The sequence below is a fragment of the Ranitomeya imitator genome, chromosome 2 (assembly GCF_032444005.1).
Source record: "Ranitomeya imitator isolate aRanImi1 chromosome 2, aRanImi1.pri, whole genome shotgun sequence".
NCBI lineage: Eukaryota > Metazoa > Chordata > Amphibia > Anura > Dendrobatidae > Ranitomeya > Ranitomeya imitator.
The window spans coordinates 307,195,732-307,209,117 of record NC_091283.1 but is presented as its reverse complement, the minus strand read 5'-3'; the positions used below and the strand labels follow the sequence as shown (position 1 = coordinate 307,209,117).

The following is a 13,386-nucleotide window of genomic DNA, read 5'->3' as shown; positions in this document are numbered from 1 at the left end:
GGCGACCAGGATGAGCCCTATGAAAGGCGCGGACCAAATCATCAGCATGAACATCAGAGGCAACCACCCAAGAATTATCCTCCTGACCATAACCCTTCCACTTGACCAAATACTGGAGTTTCCATCTGGAAACACGAGAATCCAAGATCTTCTCCACAACATACTCCAATTCTCCCTCCACCAGCACCGGAGCAGGAGGCTCAAGCGAAGGAACAACAGGTACCTCATACTTCCGCAACAACGACCGATGGAACACATTATGAATAGCAAACGATGCCGGGAGATCCAAACGAAACGACACAGGGTTAAGAATTTCCAAGATCCTATAGGGACCGATGAACCGAGGCTTAAACTTAGGAGAAGAGACCTTCATAGGAACAAAACGAGAAGACAACCACACCAAGTCCCCAACACGAAGTCGAGGACCCACGCGGCGACGGCGATTAGCAAACTGCTGAGCCTTCTCCTGGGACAACTTCAAATTGTCCACCACATGACTCCAAATCCGATGCAACCTATCCACCACCATGTCCACTCCAGGACAATCAGAAGGCTCCACCTGACCAGAGGAAAAACGAGGATGAGGATAAAACCCCGAATTACAAAAGAAAGGAGAAACCAAGGTAGCTGAACAAGCCCGATTATTAAGGGCAAACTCGGCCAGCGGCAAAAAGGTAACCCAGTCATCCTGATCAGCAGAAACAAAACACCTCAAATAAGTTTCCAAGGTCTGATTAGTTCGTTCCGTCTGGCCATTCGTCTGAGGATGGAATGCAGACGAAAAGGACAAATCAATGCCCATCTTAGCACAGAACGTCCGCCAAAATCTAGACACAAACTGGGATCCCCTGTCAGAAACGATGTTCTCCGGAATCCCATGCAAACGAACCACGTTCTGAAAAAACAGAGGGACCAACTCAGAGGAGGAAGGTAACTTAGGCAAGGGTACCAGATGAACCATTTTAGAAAAGCGATCACACACAACCCAGATGACGGACATTTTTTGAGAGACAGGGAGATCTGAAATAAAGTCCATGGAAATGTGCGTCCAAGGCCTCTTCGGGATAGGCAAGGGTGACAACAATCCACTGGCCCGAGAACAGCAAGGCTTAGCCCGAGCACAAACCTCACAAGACTGCACAAAAGAACGCACATCCCTCGACAAGGCCACCAAAAAAAACCTGGCCACCAAGTCTCTAGTACCAAATATTCCAGGATGACCTGCCAACGCAGAAGAATGGACCTCGGAGATGACTCTACTGGTCCAATTATCCGGAACAAACAGTCTCTCAGGCGGACAACGATCAGGTTTACCCGCCTGAAACTCCTGCAAAGCACGTCGCAAGTCTGGAGAGACAGCCGACAAAATCACCCCATCCCTAAGGATACCAGTGGGCTCAGAATTTCCAGGGGAGTCAGGCACAAAACTCCTAGAAAGAGCATCCGCCTTCACATTCTTTGAACCTGGCAGGTATGAAACCACAAAATTAAAACGAGAGAAAAACAGTGACCAACGAGCCTGTCTAGGATTCAGACGCCTGGCAGACTCAAGGTAAATCAGATTTTTGTGATCAGTCAAGACCACCACACGATGTCTAGCACCCTCTAGCCAATGACGCCACTCCTCAAATGCCCACTTCATGGCCAAAAGTTCCCGATTACCAACATCATAATTCCGCTCAGCCGGCGAAAACTTTCTAGAAAAAAACGCGCATGGCTTCATCACTGAGCCATCGGAGCTTCTCTGTGACAAAACCGCCCCCGCTCCAATCTCGGAAGCATCAACCTCAACCTGAAAAGGAAGCAAAACATCTGGCTGACGCAACACAGGAGCAGAAGAAAACCGGCGCTTAAGTTCCTGAAAGGCCTCCACAGCCGCAGGAGACCAATCAGCAACATCAGCACCCTTCTTAGTCAAATCCGTCAAAGGCTTAACAACACTAGAAAAATTAGTTATGAAACGACGATAGAAATTAGCAAAGCCCAAGAACTTCTGTAGACTCTTAAGAGATGTAGGCTGCGTCCAGTCACAAATAGCCTGAACCTTGACGGGATCCATCTCAATAGTAGAAGGGCAAAAAATATACCCCAAGAAAGAAATCTTCTGGACTCCAAAGAGACACTTTGAGCCTTTTACAAACAAGGAATTGGCCCGCAGGACCTGAAACACCTTCCTGACCTGCTGAACATGGGACTCCCAGTCATCAGAAAAAACCAAAACATCATCCAAATACACAATCATAAATTTATCCAGATATTCACGGAAAATATCGTGCATAAAGGACTGGAAGACTGAAGGAGCATTAGAAAGTCCAAAAGGCATTACCAAATACTCAAAATGGCCCTCAGGCGTATTAAATGCGGTTTTCCACTCATCACCTTGCTTTATTCGTATAAGATTATACGCACCCCGAAGATCAATCTTAGTGAACCATTTAGCCCCCTTAATGCGAGCAAACAAATCAGTCAACAATGGCAAAGGATACTGATATTTTACGGTAATCTTATTCAAAAGACGGTAATCTATACAAGGCCTCAAGGAACCATCTTTTTTGGCCACGAAAAAAAAACCTGCTCCCAAAGGGGACGAAGATGGACGGATATGTCCCTTTTCCAAGGACTCCTTAACATAATCCCGCATAGCAGTATGCTTTGGCACTGACAGATTGAACAAACGACCTTTAGGAAATTTACTGCCAGGAATTAAATCTATAGCACAATCGCAATCCCTGTGAGGAGGAAGCGGACTGAGCTTAGGCTCCTCAAAAACATCCCGATAATCAGACAAAAACACAGGAACCTCAGAAGGAGTAGATGAAGCGATAGAAATCGGAGGTGCATCATCATGAACCCCCTGACAACCCCAGCTTAACACAGACATTGTTTTCCAGTCAAGGACTGGATTATGAGTTTGTAACCATGGCAGACCAAGCACTAGGACATCATGCAAATTATACAGTACCAGGAAGCGAATCACCTCCTGATGAACGGGAGTCATACGCATGGTCACTTGTGTCCAGTACTGAGGTTTATTCATAGCCAAAGGTGTAGAGTCAATTCCCTTCAAAGGAATAGGGACTTCCAGAGGCTCCAGACTAAACCCACAGCGATTGGCAAATGACCAATCCATAAGACTCAGGGCAGCGCCTGAATCCACATAGGCATCGACGGAAATGGATGATAATGAACAAATCAGAGTCACAGACAGAATGAACTTAGACTGTAAAGTACTAATGGCAACAGACTTATCAACCTTTTTTGTGCGTTTAGAGCATGCTGATATAACATGAGCTGAATCACCACAATAAAAGCACAACCCATTTTTCCGCCTATAGTTTTGCCGTTCACTTCTGGACTGAATTCTATCACATTGCATTGTCTCAGGTGCCTGTTCAGAAGACACCGCCAAATGGTGCACAGGTTTGCGCTCCCGTAAACGCCGATCAATCTGAATAGCCATAGTCATAGACTCATTCAGACCTGTAGGCGCAGGGAACCCCACCATAACATCTTTAATGGCCTCAGAAAGGCCATCTCTGAACTTTGCAGCCAGGGCGCACTCATTCCACTTAGTAAGCACCGACCACTTCCGAAATTTTTGACAATAAATTTCTGCTTCATCTTGCCCCTGAGAGAGAGCTAAGGCTACGTTCACATTAGCGTTGCGCGCCGGTGCGTCGGCGACGCAACGCACGACGCACAAAAAACACGCGCAAAACGCGCGCAAAAACGCTGCGTTTTGCGACGCGTGCGTCGTTTTTTGACGAAAATCGGACGCACAAAAAATGCAACTTGTTGCATTTTCTTGCGTCCGACGCTAGCGTCGGAAACGACGCACGTGTCGAAAAACGCTACCAAAAAAACGGACGCGTCCCCTATGTTAAACATAGGGGCGCGTCGCCGCTGCGTCGCCGACGCAACAGCAACGCACATTAGCGGAACGCTAATGTGAACGTAGCCTAATAAAGCTTTTTCAGCCTGAATCTCTTGGTCAGGTTCCTCATAGAGCAAACCCAATGCCAGAAAAAACGCATCCACATTAAGCAACGCAGGATTCCCTGGTGCCAATGCAAATGCCCAATTCTGAGGGTCACCCCGCAGGAAAGATATAATAATCTTGACCTGCTGAGCAGGGTCTCCAGAGGAGCGAGATTTCAAAGAAAGAAACAACTTGCAATTGTTCCTAAAATTCAGAAAACTAGATCTATCTCCAGAAAAAAACTCTGGGACAGGAATTCTAGGTTCAGACATAGGAGCATGTACAACAAAATCTTGTATATTTTGAACCTTAGCAGCAAGATTGTTCAGGCTAGAAGCTAAACTCTGGATTTCCATGATAAACAGCTGAAGTCAGAGCCATTCAAGGATTAAGAGGAGGTAAGAAGAAGCCAGGCTGCAATTAAGACTAGGCAGCAAACTCTGAAGGGGAAAAAAAAAAAAAAAACTTCCTCAGACTACTTTTCCTCCTACTTCAGCCAAAACGATTACCACATTAGGGCCGGCTATACTGTCATGATCCCAATGGCAGGGAATAACAAAAGGACAAGCACAGACACAAAACGAGCTCTAGGGAGATGGAACCTGAGCTGACCGCGACCCTGAACCTAAACACACAACTAGCAGTAGCCGGGGAACGTGCCTACGATGATCCTAGACGTCTCGCACCAGCCGAAGATCTAACTTCCCCTATTAGAAGAAACACAGACCTCTCTTGCCTCCAGAGAAATAACCCACAGAAATAGCAGCCCCCCACATATGACGGTGAAATGAGAGGAAAGCACATACGTAGTATGAAAACAGTTTCAGCAAAATGAGGCCCGCTAAAGCTAGATAGCAGAGGATACAAAAGTGAACTGCGCGGTCAGCTAAAAACCCTTCAAAAAACCATCCTGTAATTACTTGAACTCATGTTCCAACTCATGGACCATTGAAGAGTAATTACAGTCCACTAGAGCAACCAGCAGCAAAGAATCACATATCTGCAAGCTGGACTAAGACTAAAATTAAACAAAACGAGAAACAGAAAAAACAGAACTTAGCTTGTCCTGAAGATTACTGAAGCCGGTAGCAGAGGAAACAAGACACACTGATTACATTGATAGCCGGCCAGGAAATGACAAGAAAGCCAGGTTAAATAGGAAACTCCCATATCCTGATGGAACAGGTGGAACCCAGAGACCGCAGAAAACACAAGTCACCCAGTACCATCAGTAACCACCAGAGGGAGCCCAAAAACAGAACTCACAACAGCCCCCGTTCTGTCATGTGCTGCCTTATTCTGTCATGTGCTGCTCCCATCCTGCGTCCCCGTTCTGTCATGTGCTGCACCCATCCTGCGCCTCCATTCTGGCATGTGCTGCACCCATCCTGCGCCTCCATTCTGTCATTTGCTGCTCTCATCCTGCGCCCCCATCCTGTCATGTGCTGCTCCCATCCTGCGCCCCCGTTCTGTCATGTGCTGCTGCCATCCTGTGCCCCCATTCTGTCATATGCTGCTGCCATCCTGCGCCCCCGTTCTGTCATGTGCTGCTCCCATCCTGCGCCCCCGTTCTGTCATGTGCTGCTCCCATCCTGCGCCCCCGTTCTGTCATGTGCTGCACCCATCCTGCGCCTCCATTCTGACATGTGCTGCACCCATCCTGCGCCTCCATTCTGACATGTGCTGCTTCCATCCTGCGCCTCCATTCTGTCATTTGCTGCTCTCATCCTGCACCCCCATCCTGTCATGTGCTGCTCCCATCCTGCGTCCCCGTTCTGTCATGTGCTGCCCTATTCTGTAATGTGCTGCTCCCATCCTGCGCCCCCGTTCTGTCATGTGCTGCTCCCATCCTGCGTCCCCTTTCTGTCATGTGCTGCCCTATTCTGTCATGTGCTGCTCCCATCCTGCGCCCCCGTTCTGTCATGTGCTGCTCCCATCCTGCGCCACCGTTCTTTAATTTGCTGCTCCCATCCATATGCCCCATACGCTGCTCCATAAAGGTTTATGGCCCCCATAAGATGCTCCATAGTATATGCCCCGTACGCTGTTCCATAAAGGTTTATGGCCCCCATAAGATGCTCCATGGTATATGCCCCGTACACTGCTCCATTATGGTTTATGGCCCCATAAGATGCTCCATTGTATATGCCCCCGTACACTGCTCCTTCATGGTTTATGGTCCCCATAAGATGCTCCATAGTGTATGCCCCGTACGCTGTTCCATAAAGGTTTATGGCCCCCATAAGATGCTCCATACTATATGCCCCCGTACACTGCTCCATTATGGTTTATGGCCCCATAAGATGCTCCATTGTATATGCCCCGTACACTGCTCCATAAAGGTTGATGGCCCCCATAAGATGCTCCATACTATATGCCCCCGTACACTGCTCCATTATGGTTTATGGCCCCATAAGATGCTCCATTGTATATGCCCCGTACACTGCTCCATAAAGGTTGATGGCCCCCATAAGATGCTCCATACTATATGCCCCCGTACACTGCTCCATTATGGTTTATGGCCCCATAAGATGCTCCATAGTGTATGCCCCCGTACACTGCTCCATTATGGTTTATGGCCCCATAAGATTCTCCATTGTATATGCCCCGTATGCTGCTGCAATATATATATATATATATATATATATATACATATATATATATATATATATATATATATATATATATATATATATATATAAACATACTCACCTATCGTCGCTGGGCGCCGAGTGCTGGGGGGCCTAAGCAGGCGGGGACACCAGCGCGCTGTGGGGGTCAGGTGCCGGTATCGTCACCAGCTCAGTCCCCCCAGCAATTACTATATTCACCTGGCCCCGTTCCACCGCTGCGCTCCGCCATCTTCCCGCTCCTCTGGCTGTGACTGGTCAGTCAGAGGGCGGCGCCGGCGCGCATTAAGCGCGTTATCGCGCCCTCTTAACTGAACGTCACAGGCCGAGGACCGGGAAGATGGCGGCGCGCAGCGGTGGAACGGGGCCTGGTGAATATAGCCGATACTCACCCTCCTGGCGGTCCCTGCTTCTCTGTTGGAGATCGCGGTGTGCGTTCAGTGTTTACGCATACCGCGATCTCCTGGGACCGTCACTCTGTGAGGCCCAGACTGCGCTTGCGCAGTCTATAAAGTCTTCGGACAGAGTGACGCTCCCAGCGTTATATTATAGATTAATGAGGATATCTGGCTGAAGAGGTTGAACATGGAAATTACATCACAATTATTATTTTTTTTAAATATATCTTTATTTAGCTCTTTGGGTATGCAAAAACACATAAAAAACGCGTGTATTGTCAGCTGCGTTTTTCTGCCAAGAGATGCAGAAACCGTGTAGCAAATACGCAACGTGCGCACACAGCCTTATATATAGTTTTATTTAAAAGTATATTTCTTGAAATTAATGTGATAGAAAATATTGGCCTTTACGATAGTTTATATTGCTAAGAGCCACTGAGTTCCATACTCTAATTACCCCGAAGAGGTTTTGCCGTTAGTTACTCATTTTTTCTTTTTATACTTAAAAAGACTGTTCAGCTTGCGGTGCTTTCCAGTTAGCTGAAGTAGGGAGCAGATTATTCTAGCTGGACAGCGTGCACACCCTAACTGCCAGAATGGATGGTACCCCTGCCAGAATGGATGGTATCACAGGTTGCAGGCAACTTAAACTTGGTGGCTCGACAGTCTGCGCCCCCCAGAGCTTCTGGTTCTGATGTCTCTTCCATTACCAGCGCCGCCTATAGAATGAATAAGCAGACGGCATAAGAGCAGATCCCAGAGAAGATGGGACACAGTATTTGTAAAAGCCCTAATATGACAAAATGTCAGAAAACCAGAGCAGTAGAAATCCCCGTAAAGTGACTCCATTTTGGACAGTATAACCCTCTGTGAATTAATCTTTAGGAGTAGTGACAGTTTTGACTCCACAGCCACTTTCCGCTAATTAGCGCGCAGTGGATGTTGGAGAGTAAAAATGGAAAATATACCATTTTATTACCCAACACATAGTGCCCAGATTGTGCTCCAGAAGACACACGCACCATAAATTAAGTGGGTTCTTCTCGCTATAGTAATGCCAAATACATGGATGCTAAATGTGGTTTGAGCACACTGCAAGGCTCGGAAGCGAGGGGGAGATTTAACTTTGGAAGAGTGGATTTTGCTAGATTGGTTTATGGAAACGATGTTGCTTTTCAAGCCACTAATAATGTAGAAACCTCTGGTTTTCCATTGACAGATGATGGACCTGAGAGGGGACTTGTTTTTTGTAAGATGAGTAGAACTTTTCATTGGTATTATTTTGTCTACATAACATTGTTTGATGGATTTTTATTTCATATTTGGGAGGCAGCATGAACAAACTGTTGACTGTTGAACGCCACGCTCCACTGGTTCATCCTATGATGTTTTCTATTAGACTGTGAACTGTCATTTTGTTGGTGAATAATTCAAATATATTACATAACTTGCCATTTTTAATGACCGTTTAAGTAGAAATGTTCAAAAACTATTAAATTTGATATTTTGTGGAAAAATAATTGGTTTTATTCTTAGCAGATTACTGTACCAGGAGATCAGAGGGGCAGCTGTCATCTTCAATTTTTAAATCAGATGATCTTGAGATCACACGGCATACAATTGAAGTGAATGTCATTATGCCAGATATACCATCATGCCTTCACAGCAAAGATCTGTCATCTGATCCTTTGAAATGGGTCCTGTCTTCTGATTCCTTACCAACTACTAAGGAAAATCAAAGTCACAAAATAAGCATTAAAAAACGAACTGCTCCTAAATCAAAAAAGCCGTTTTCACCTTCCGAATATGGAAATAGTTTTCCCCTTGAAAAGCATTTTCTTAAACATAAAACAATTCACACAGCAGAGAACAGATGTTCTTGTTCAAAATGTGGGAAATGTTTTAACCAGAAATCAGATTTTGTTATAACCCAAAGAACCCACTCAGGGGAGAAGCCTTTTTCATGTTCAGAATGTGGGAAATGTTTTAGCCAGAAATCAAATTTGCTTAAGCACCAGAGAATTCACACAGGGGAGAAGCCTTTTTCCTGTTCAGAATGTGGGAAATGTTTTAGCCAGAAATCAGGTTTGCTTAACCACCAGATAATTCACACAGGGGAGAAGCCTTTTTCCTGTTCAGAATGTGGGAAATGTTTTAACCGAAAATCGGTTCTTGATTACCACCAGAGAATTCACACAGGGGAGAAACCATTTGCCTGTTCAGAATGTGGGAAATGCTTTAACCGAAAATCAGTTCTTGATTACCACCAGAGAATTCACACAGGCGAGAAACCTTTTTCCTGTTCAGAATGTGGGAAATGTTTTAACCAGAAATCAGATTTGCTTACGCACCAGAGAAGTCACACAGGAGAGAAGCCTTTTTCCTGTTCAGAATGTGGGAAATGTTTTAACCGAAAATCGGTTCTTGATCACCACCAGAGAACCCACAAAGGGGAGAAACCTTTTTCCTGTTCAGAATGTGGGAAATGTTTTAACAAGAAAGCACATCTTGATCACCACCAGAGAACCCACACAGGGGAGAAGCCTTTTTCATGCTCAGAATGTGAGAAATGTTTTATCCAGAAATCAGATTTGCTTAAGCACCAGAGAATTCACACAGGGGAGAAGCCTTTTTCATGCTCAGAATGTGGGAAATGTTTTAGCCAGAAATCAGATTTGCTTAAGCACCAGAGAATTCACACAGGGGAAAAGCCTTTTTCATGTTCAGAATGTGGGAAATGTTTTACCCGGAAATCGGTTCTTGATCACCACCAGAGAACCCACACAGGGGAGAAGCCTTTTTCATGCTCAGAGTGTGGGAAATGTTTTAACCAGAAACCGCATCTTGTTCACCACCAGAGAACCCACACAGGGGAAAAGCCTTTTTCATGTTCAGAATGTGGGAAATGTTTTATCCTGAAATCGGTTCTTGATCAACACCAGAGAACCCACACAGGGGAGAAGCCTTTTTCATGCTCAGAATGTGAGAAATGTTTTATCCAGAAATCAGATTTGCTTAAGCACCAGAGAATTCACACAGGGGAGAAGCCTTTTTCATGCTCAGAATGTGGGAAATGTTTTAACCAGAAATCAGATTTGCTTAAGCACCAGAAAATTCACACAGGGGAAAAGCCTTTTTCACGTTCTTAATGTGGGAAATGTTTTAAACGGAAATTGTATTTTCTTAAAGGAGTTGTCATCATGTTTTGCCTTGTTAAAATTTTAAAAAATCATATTCACCTTCCGTAGCGGTGCTGTTCCAGTGGTATCCTCACTCACATTCCTGGGGCTCATATGAGGTTGTTGCATCACACAAGCCCTGTGTCCAATCAGCCCCAGCTTCACTGTCCCTGCCCTCGATGTATTAAACATGAAGCCAGTGCTGTGACTTCTCTTTGACTTCCTCTTATTGTTCGATTTGTCTGAAGGTGAGAACAGTGAAGGCAGCGCTAATTGGAAGCAGGGCTCATATGACATAAAAACCTGAGCCCCCGAAATGCAAGTGCTGACACTGCTGGAACCGCGCCAGCATGGGAGGTTTATAGAAGTGTTTATATTTTAAGGGTATGTGCACACGTCCTGATTTTTAGCGTTTTTTTTGCGGAATTTCGCTATAAAAACGCTATAATTCCGCATCAAAAACGCTAAAAATATGCATCCTATCATTTAGAATGCATTCCGGATTTTTTGTGCAGATGGATGCGTTTTTTACCGCAAAAAAAACGCATTCCGCAAAAAAAATGAACATGCTCATTCTTTTTGCGGATTTTTTGCGGATTTCTTTGCCAAAATGACTTTCAGGAAGAAAAAAAAAAAATGGCCGAAATTCCGCAAAAAATCCGCAAAAAATCCGCGCAAAAACCGCGAAAAATCCGCGCGGAAAAAAACGCGAATTTCTGCCAGAAATCTCCGGATTTTGTCAGGAAAAAAACCTGACGTGTGCACATAGCCTAACAGGACCAAACATGAGGAATGAGAATTCAAAATCCCATACAGAGGAAATGACATCATCATACCTAGAGTGTGAAAAATGAATTACTGGAAAATAGTATTTTGTTGACCATCAAAAATAACTCAGAAACTAAATACATTATTGACAAATTGTACAAAAACATATAACAGACAGACTTATTATTGAATGAGAAAGGGAAATTACTTTAGGAATTACTATATTTCTTGGTCTATAAGACACACTTTTTTATGAGATAATTTTTATTAAGAAAATGACACAATAGTTTTTACAAAGAGACATCAGTAGGACAAGGATATTTTCAATGTTACATGGTATCATTATATGTTATTGTTCTACATAAAATATAATAAAGTTGTCTTCTTCCAAGGATTCGATTTTTTTTTTCATTCAAACTAATACAACCATCCCTCCCCCGATAATACTCCAGAGAAATCTGTATTCATTTTTTTTTTTTTGTGGTGTGTATACAGTAGAATATCTGCCATTCAGTTATCATAATTAGTTTGCATGTGTACTCGCCCCACTTATCTAATTTAACCTGGATTGATGATACTACAAGTGTTCATGAAGCCAGAAATTGCCATATGTTATTTCTCAGGAGTCCTCCAGATGGTAGACATGGAACATTCAACAAGGTTCCCCAGATGTTGTCAAATTTCCAACCAAATAATATTGTTTTGCTTATTTATTAACTTATTAACTGTCAGTGGTTGAGCATCTGGCCAATGTTGTGCAATAAGTTTGTAAGCTTGATACAATGTTCGCGAAAGATCTACAGCCATTGGGGATTCAAAACTTCATAATCCGCATCACAGCTGCTTCCTATTTTAATGTAGCTGTCAGAGGATGGTCTCCCATGTGAGACTGTGAGAGAGTTTCTGATAGATGTTTGAAATTAAGCCGGTCGTGTATTTTGCCGCTGCTATTGAGTCTAGTAAATATTTCGTATATCCGGTGCCACAGCACTAAACTGAGCTAGGCATGCAGATCTAAGTTGTAGGTATCGAAAGAAGAGGCCATGAGGCAATCCAAACTCTTTTTGTAGTTAAAGCTTTTAAGTGTTCCATTTCCTACTAACTGATCTAAATTCCCCTTGATTCCCAACCTCTGAAACCAGTAAATTTGTCAAAGTCCACCAGTTGCTGATTTTGCCATAATGGGGTAAAATTAGAGTATTCCCTTATCCCCAACAGTCTCTCCTCTGTCCCACACGTACATCATTGCTAAGGTCTCAACAGGATAACTCCTAGCAATTGGCTGGAAGCCATCTTACAGGTGTAGTAATTATACTAAATAGCTCTGAAAAACAAGCTGGAGGGTATTTAGTATATGATTGTGCTGCCCCTTTAAGAATGAAGGAGTATGCACATGTGTGTACTAGGTGCGCCACTGCAGCACTCACACAACCAGGAAGCAAGAAAATGCAGATGATTGTGCCGAGGGTCTGGGGCAGTGAGTAAGCCGGCGTCCCTGCATGGAGGGGGAAGGGGACACCATGCAGGGATGTCAGTAGTAGTACTACAGACACACTACGCTGTCATGGATTAAAATCTTTCAGGGCACGCAAGGTCCTGATGCTCACGCCAGCATATGTCAAGGCCCGTTAGAAGTTCACCAATGGCCATCTGGTTGATCCAGAGGAGGCAAGGGAGAAGATCATGTGGTCCGATGAGACAAAATAGTACTTTTTGCTATCAACTACTCTCGCCATATTTGGAGGAAGAAGAAGAATGAGTGCAACTCCATGAACACTGTTCCAACCATGGAGCATGGTGGGGAAAACATCATACTTTGGGGTGCTTTTCTGCAATGCAGACAGAATAACTGCACTATATTGAAGGGATGATGAATGGGTCATGGATCTCAAGATTTTGGCCAACAACCTCCTTTCAGTAGGTGCATTGAAGATGGGTCGTGGCTGGGTCTTTCAGTGTGGCAATGACCCAAAACACAAAGCAAGAGCAACTAAGGAATGGCTCCGTAAGATGCATTTCAAGGTCCTGGTGTGTTTAGCCAGTCTCCAGACCTGAAACCAATAGAAAATCTTTGGAGAGAGCTGAATATCAATGTTACACAGAAACAGCCCTGAAACCTGAAAGATTTGGAGCAGATCTGTATGGAGGAATGGGTCAAAATCCCTGCTGCAGTGTGTGTAAACTTGGTCAAGAGCTACAGGAAATGTCTGACCTCTGTAATTTCAAAGGTTTCTGTACCAAATATTTAAAACGTTATCCACAACCCTAATTCGTTTCATTTTTTATTCATTAATCTATTATGGGCCAGTAAATGCATCCATACTCCTATTATAGATATATACCTTTATCATGCAGATAGCATCACTTGGTGTCTGCTAGATGCAACTCTGATGTTTTTCAATCACTTCTTGTCCCCAGGTGTACTGTTTTCT

The 13,386-nt window shown here is 44.3% G+C and overlaps 1 pseudogene; it reads left to right on the top strand.

The window, feature by feature from the left end:
* The window catches only part of LOC138666977 (zinc finger protein 585A-like), a 118,210-nt pseudogene that overhangs the window by 30,473 nt on the left and 74,351 nt on the right, over positions 1-13,386 (top strand).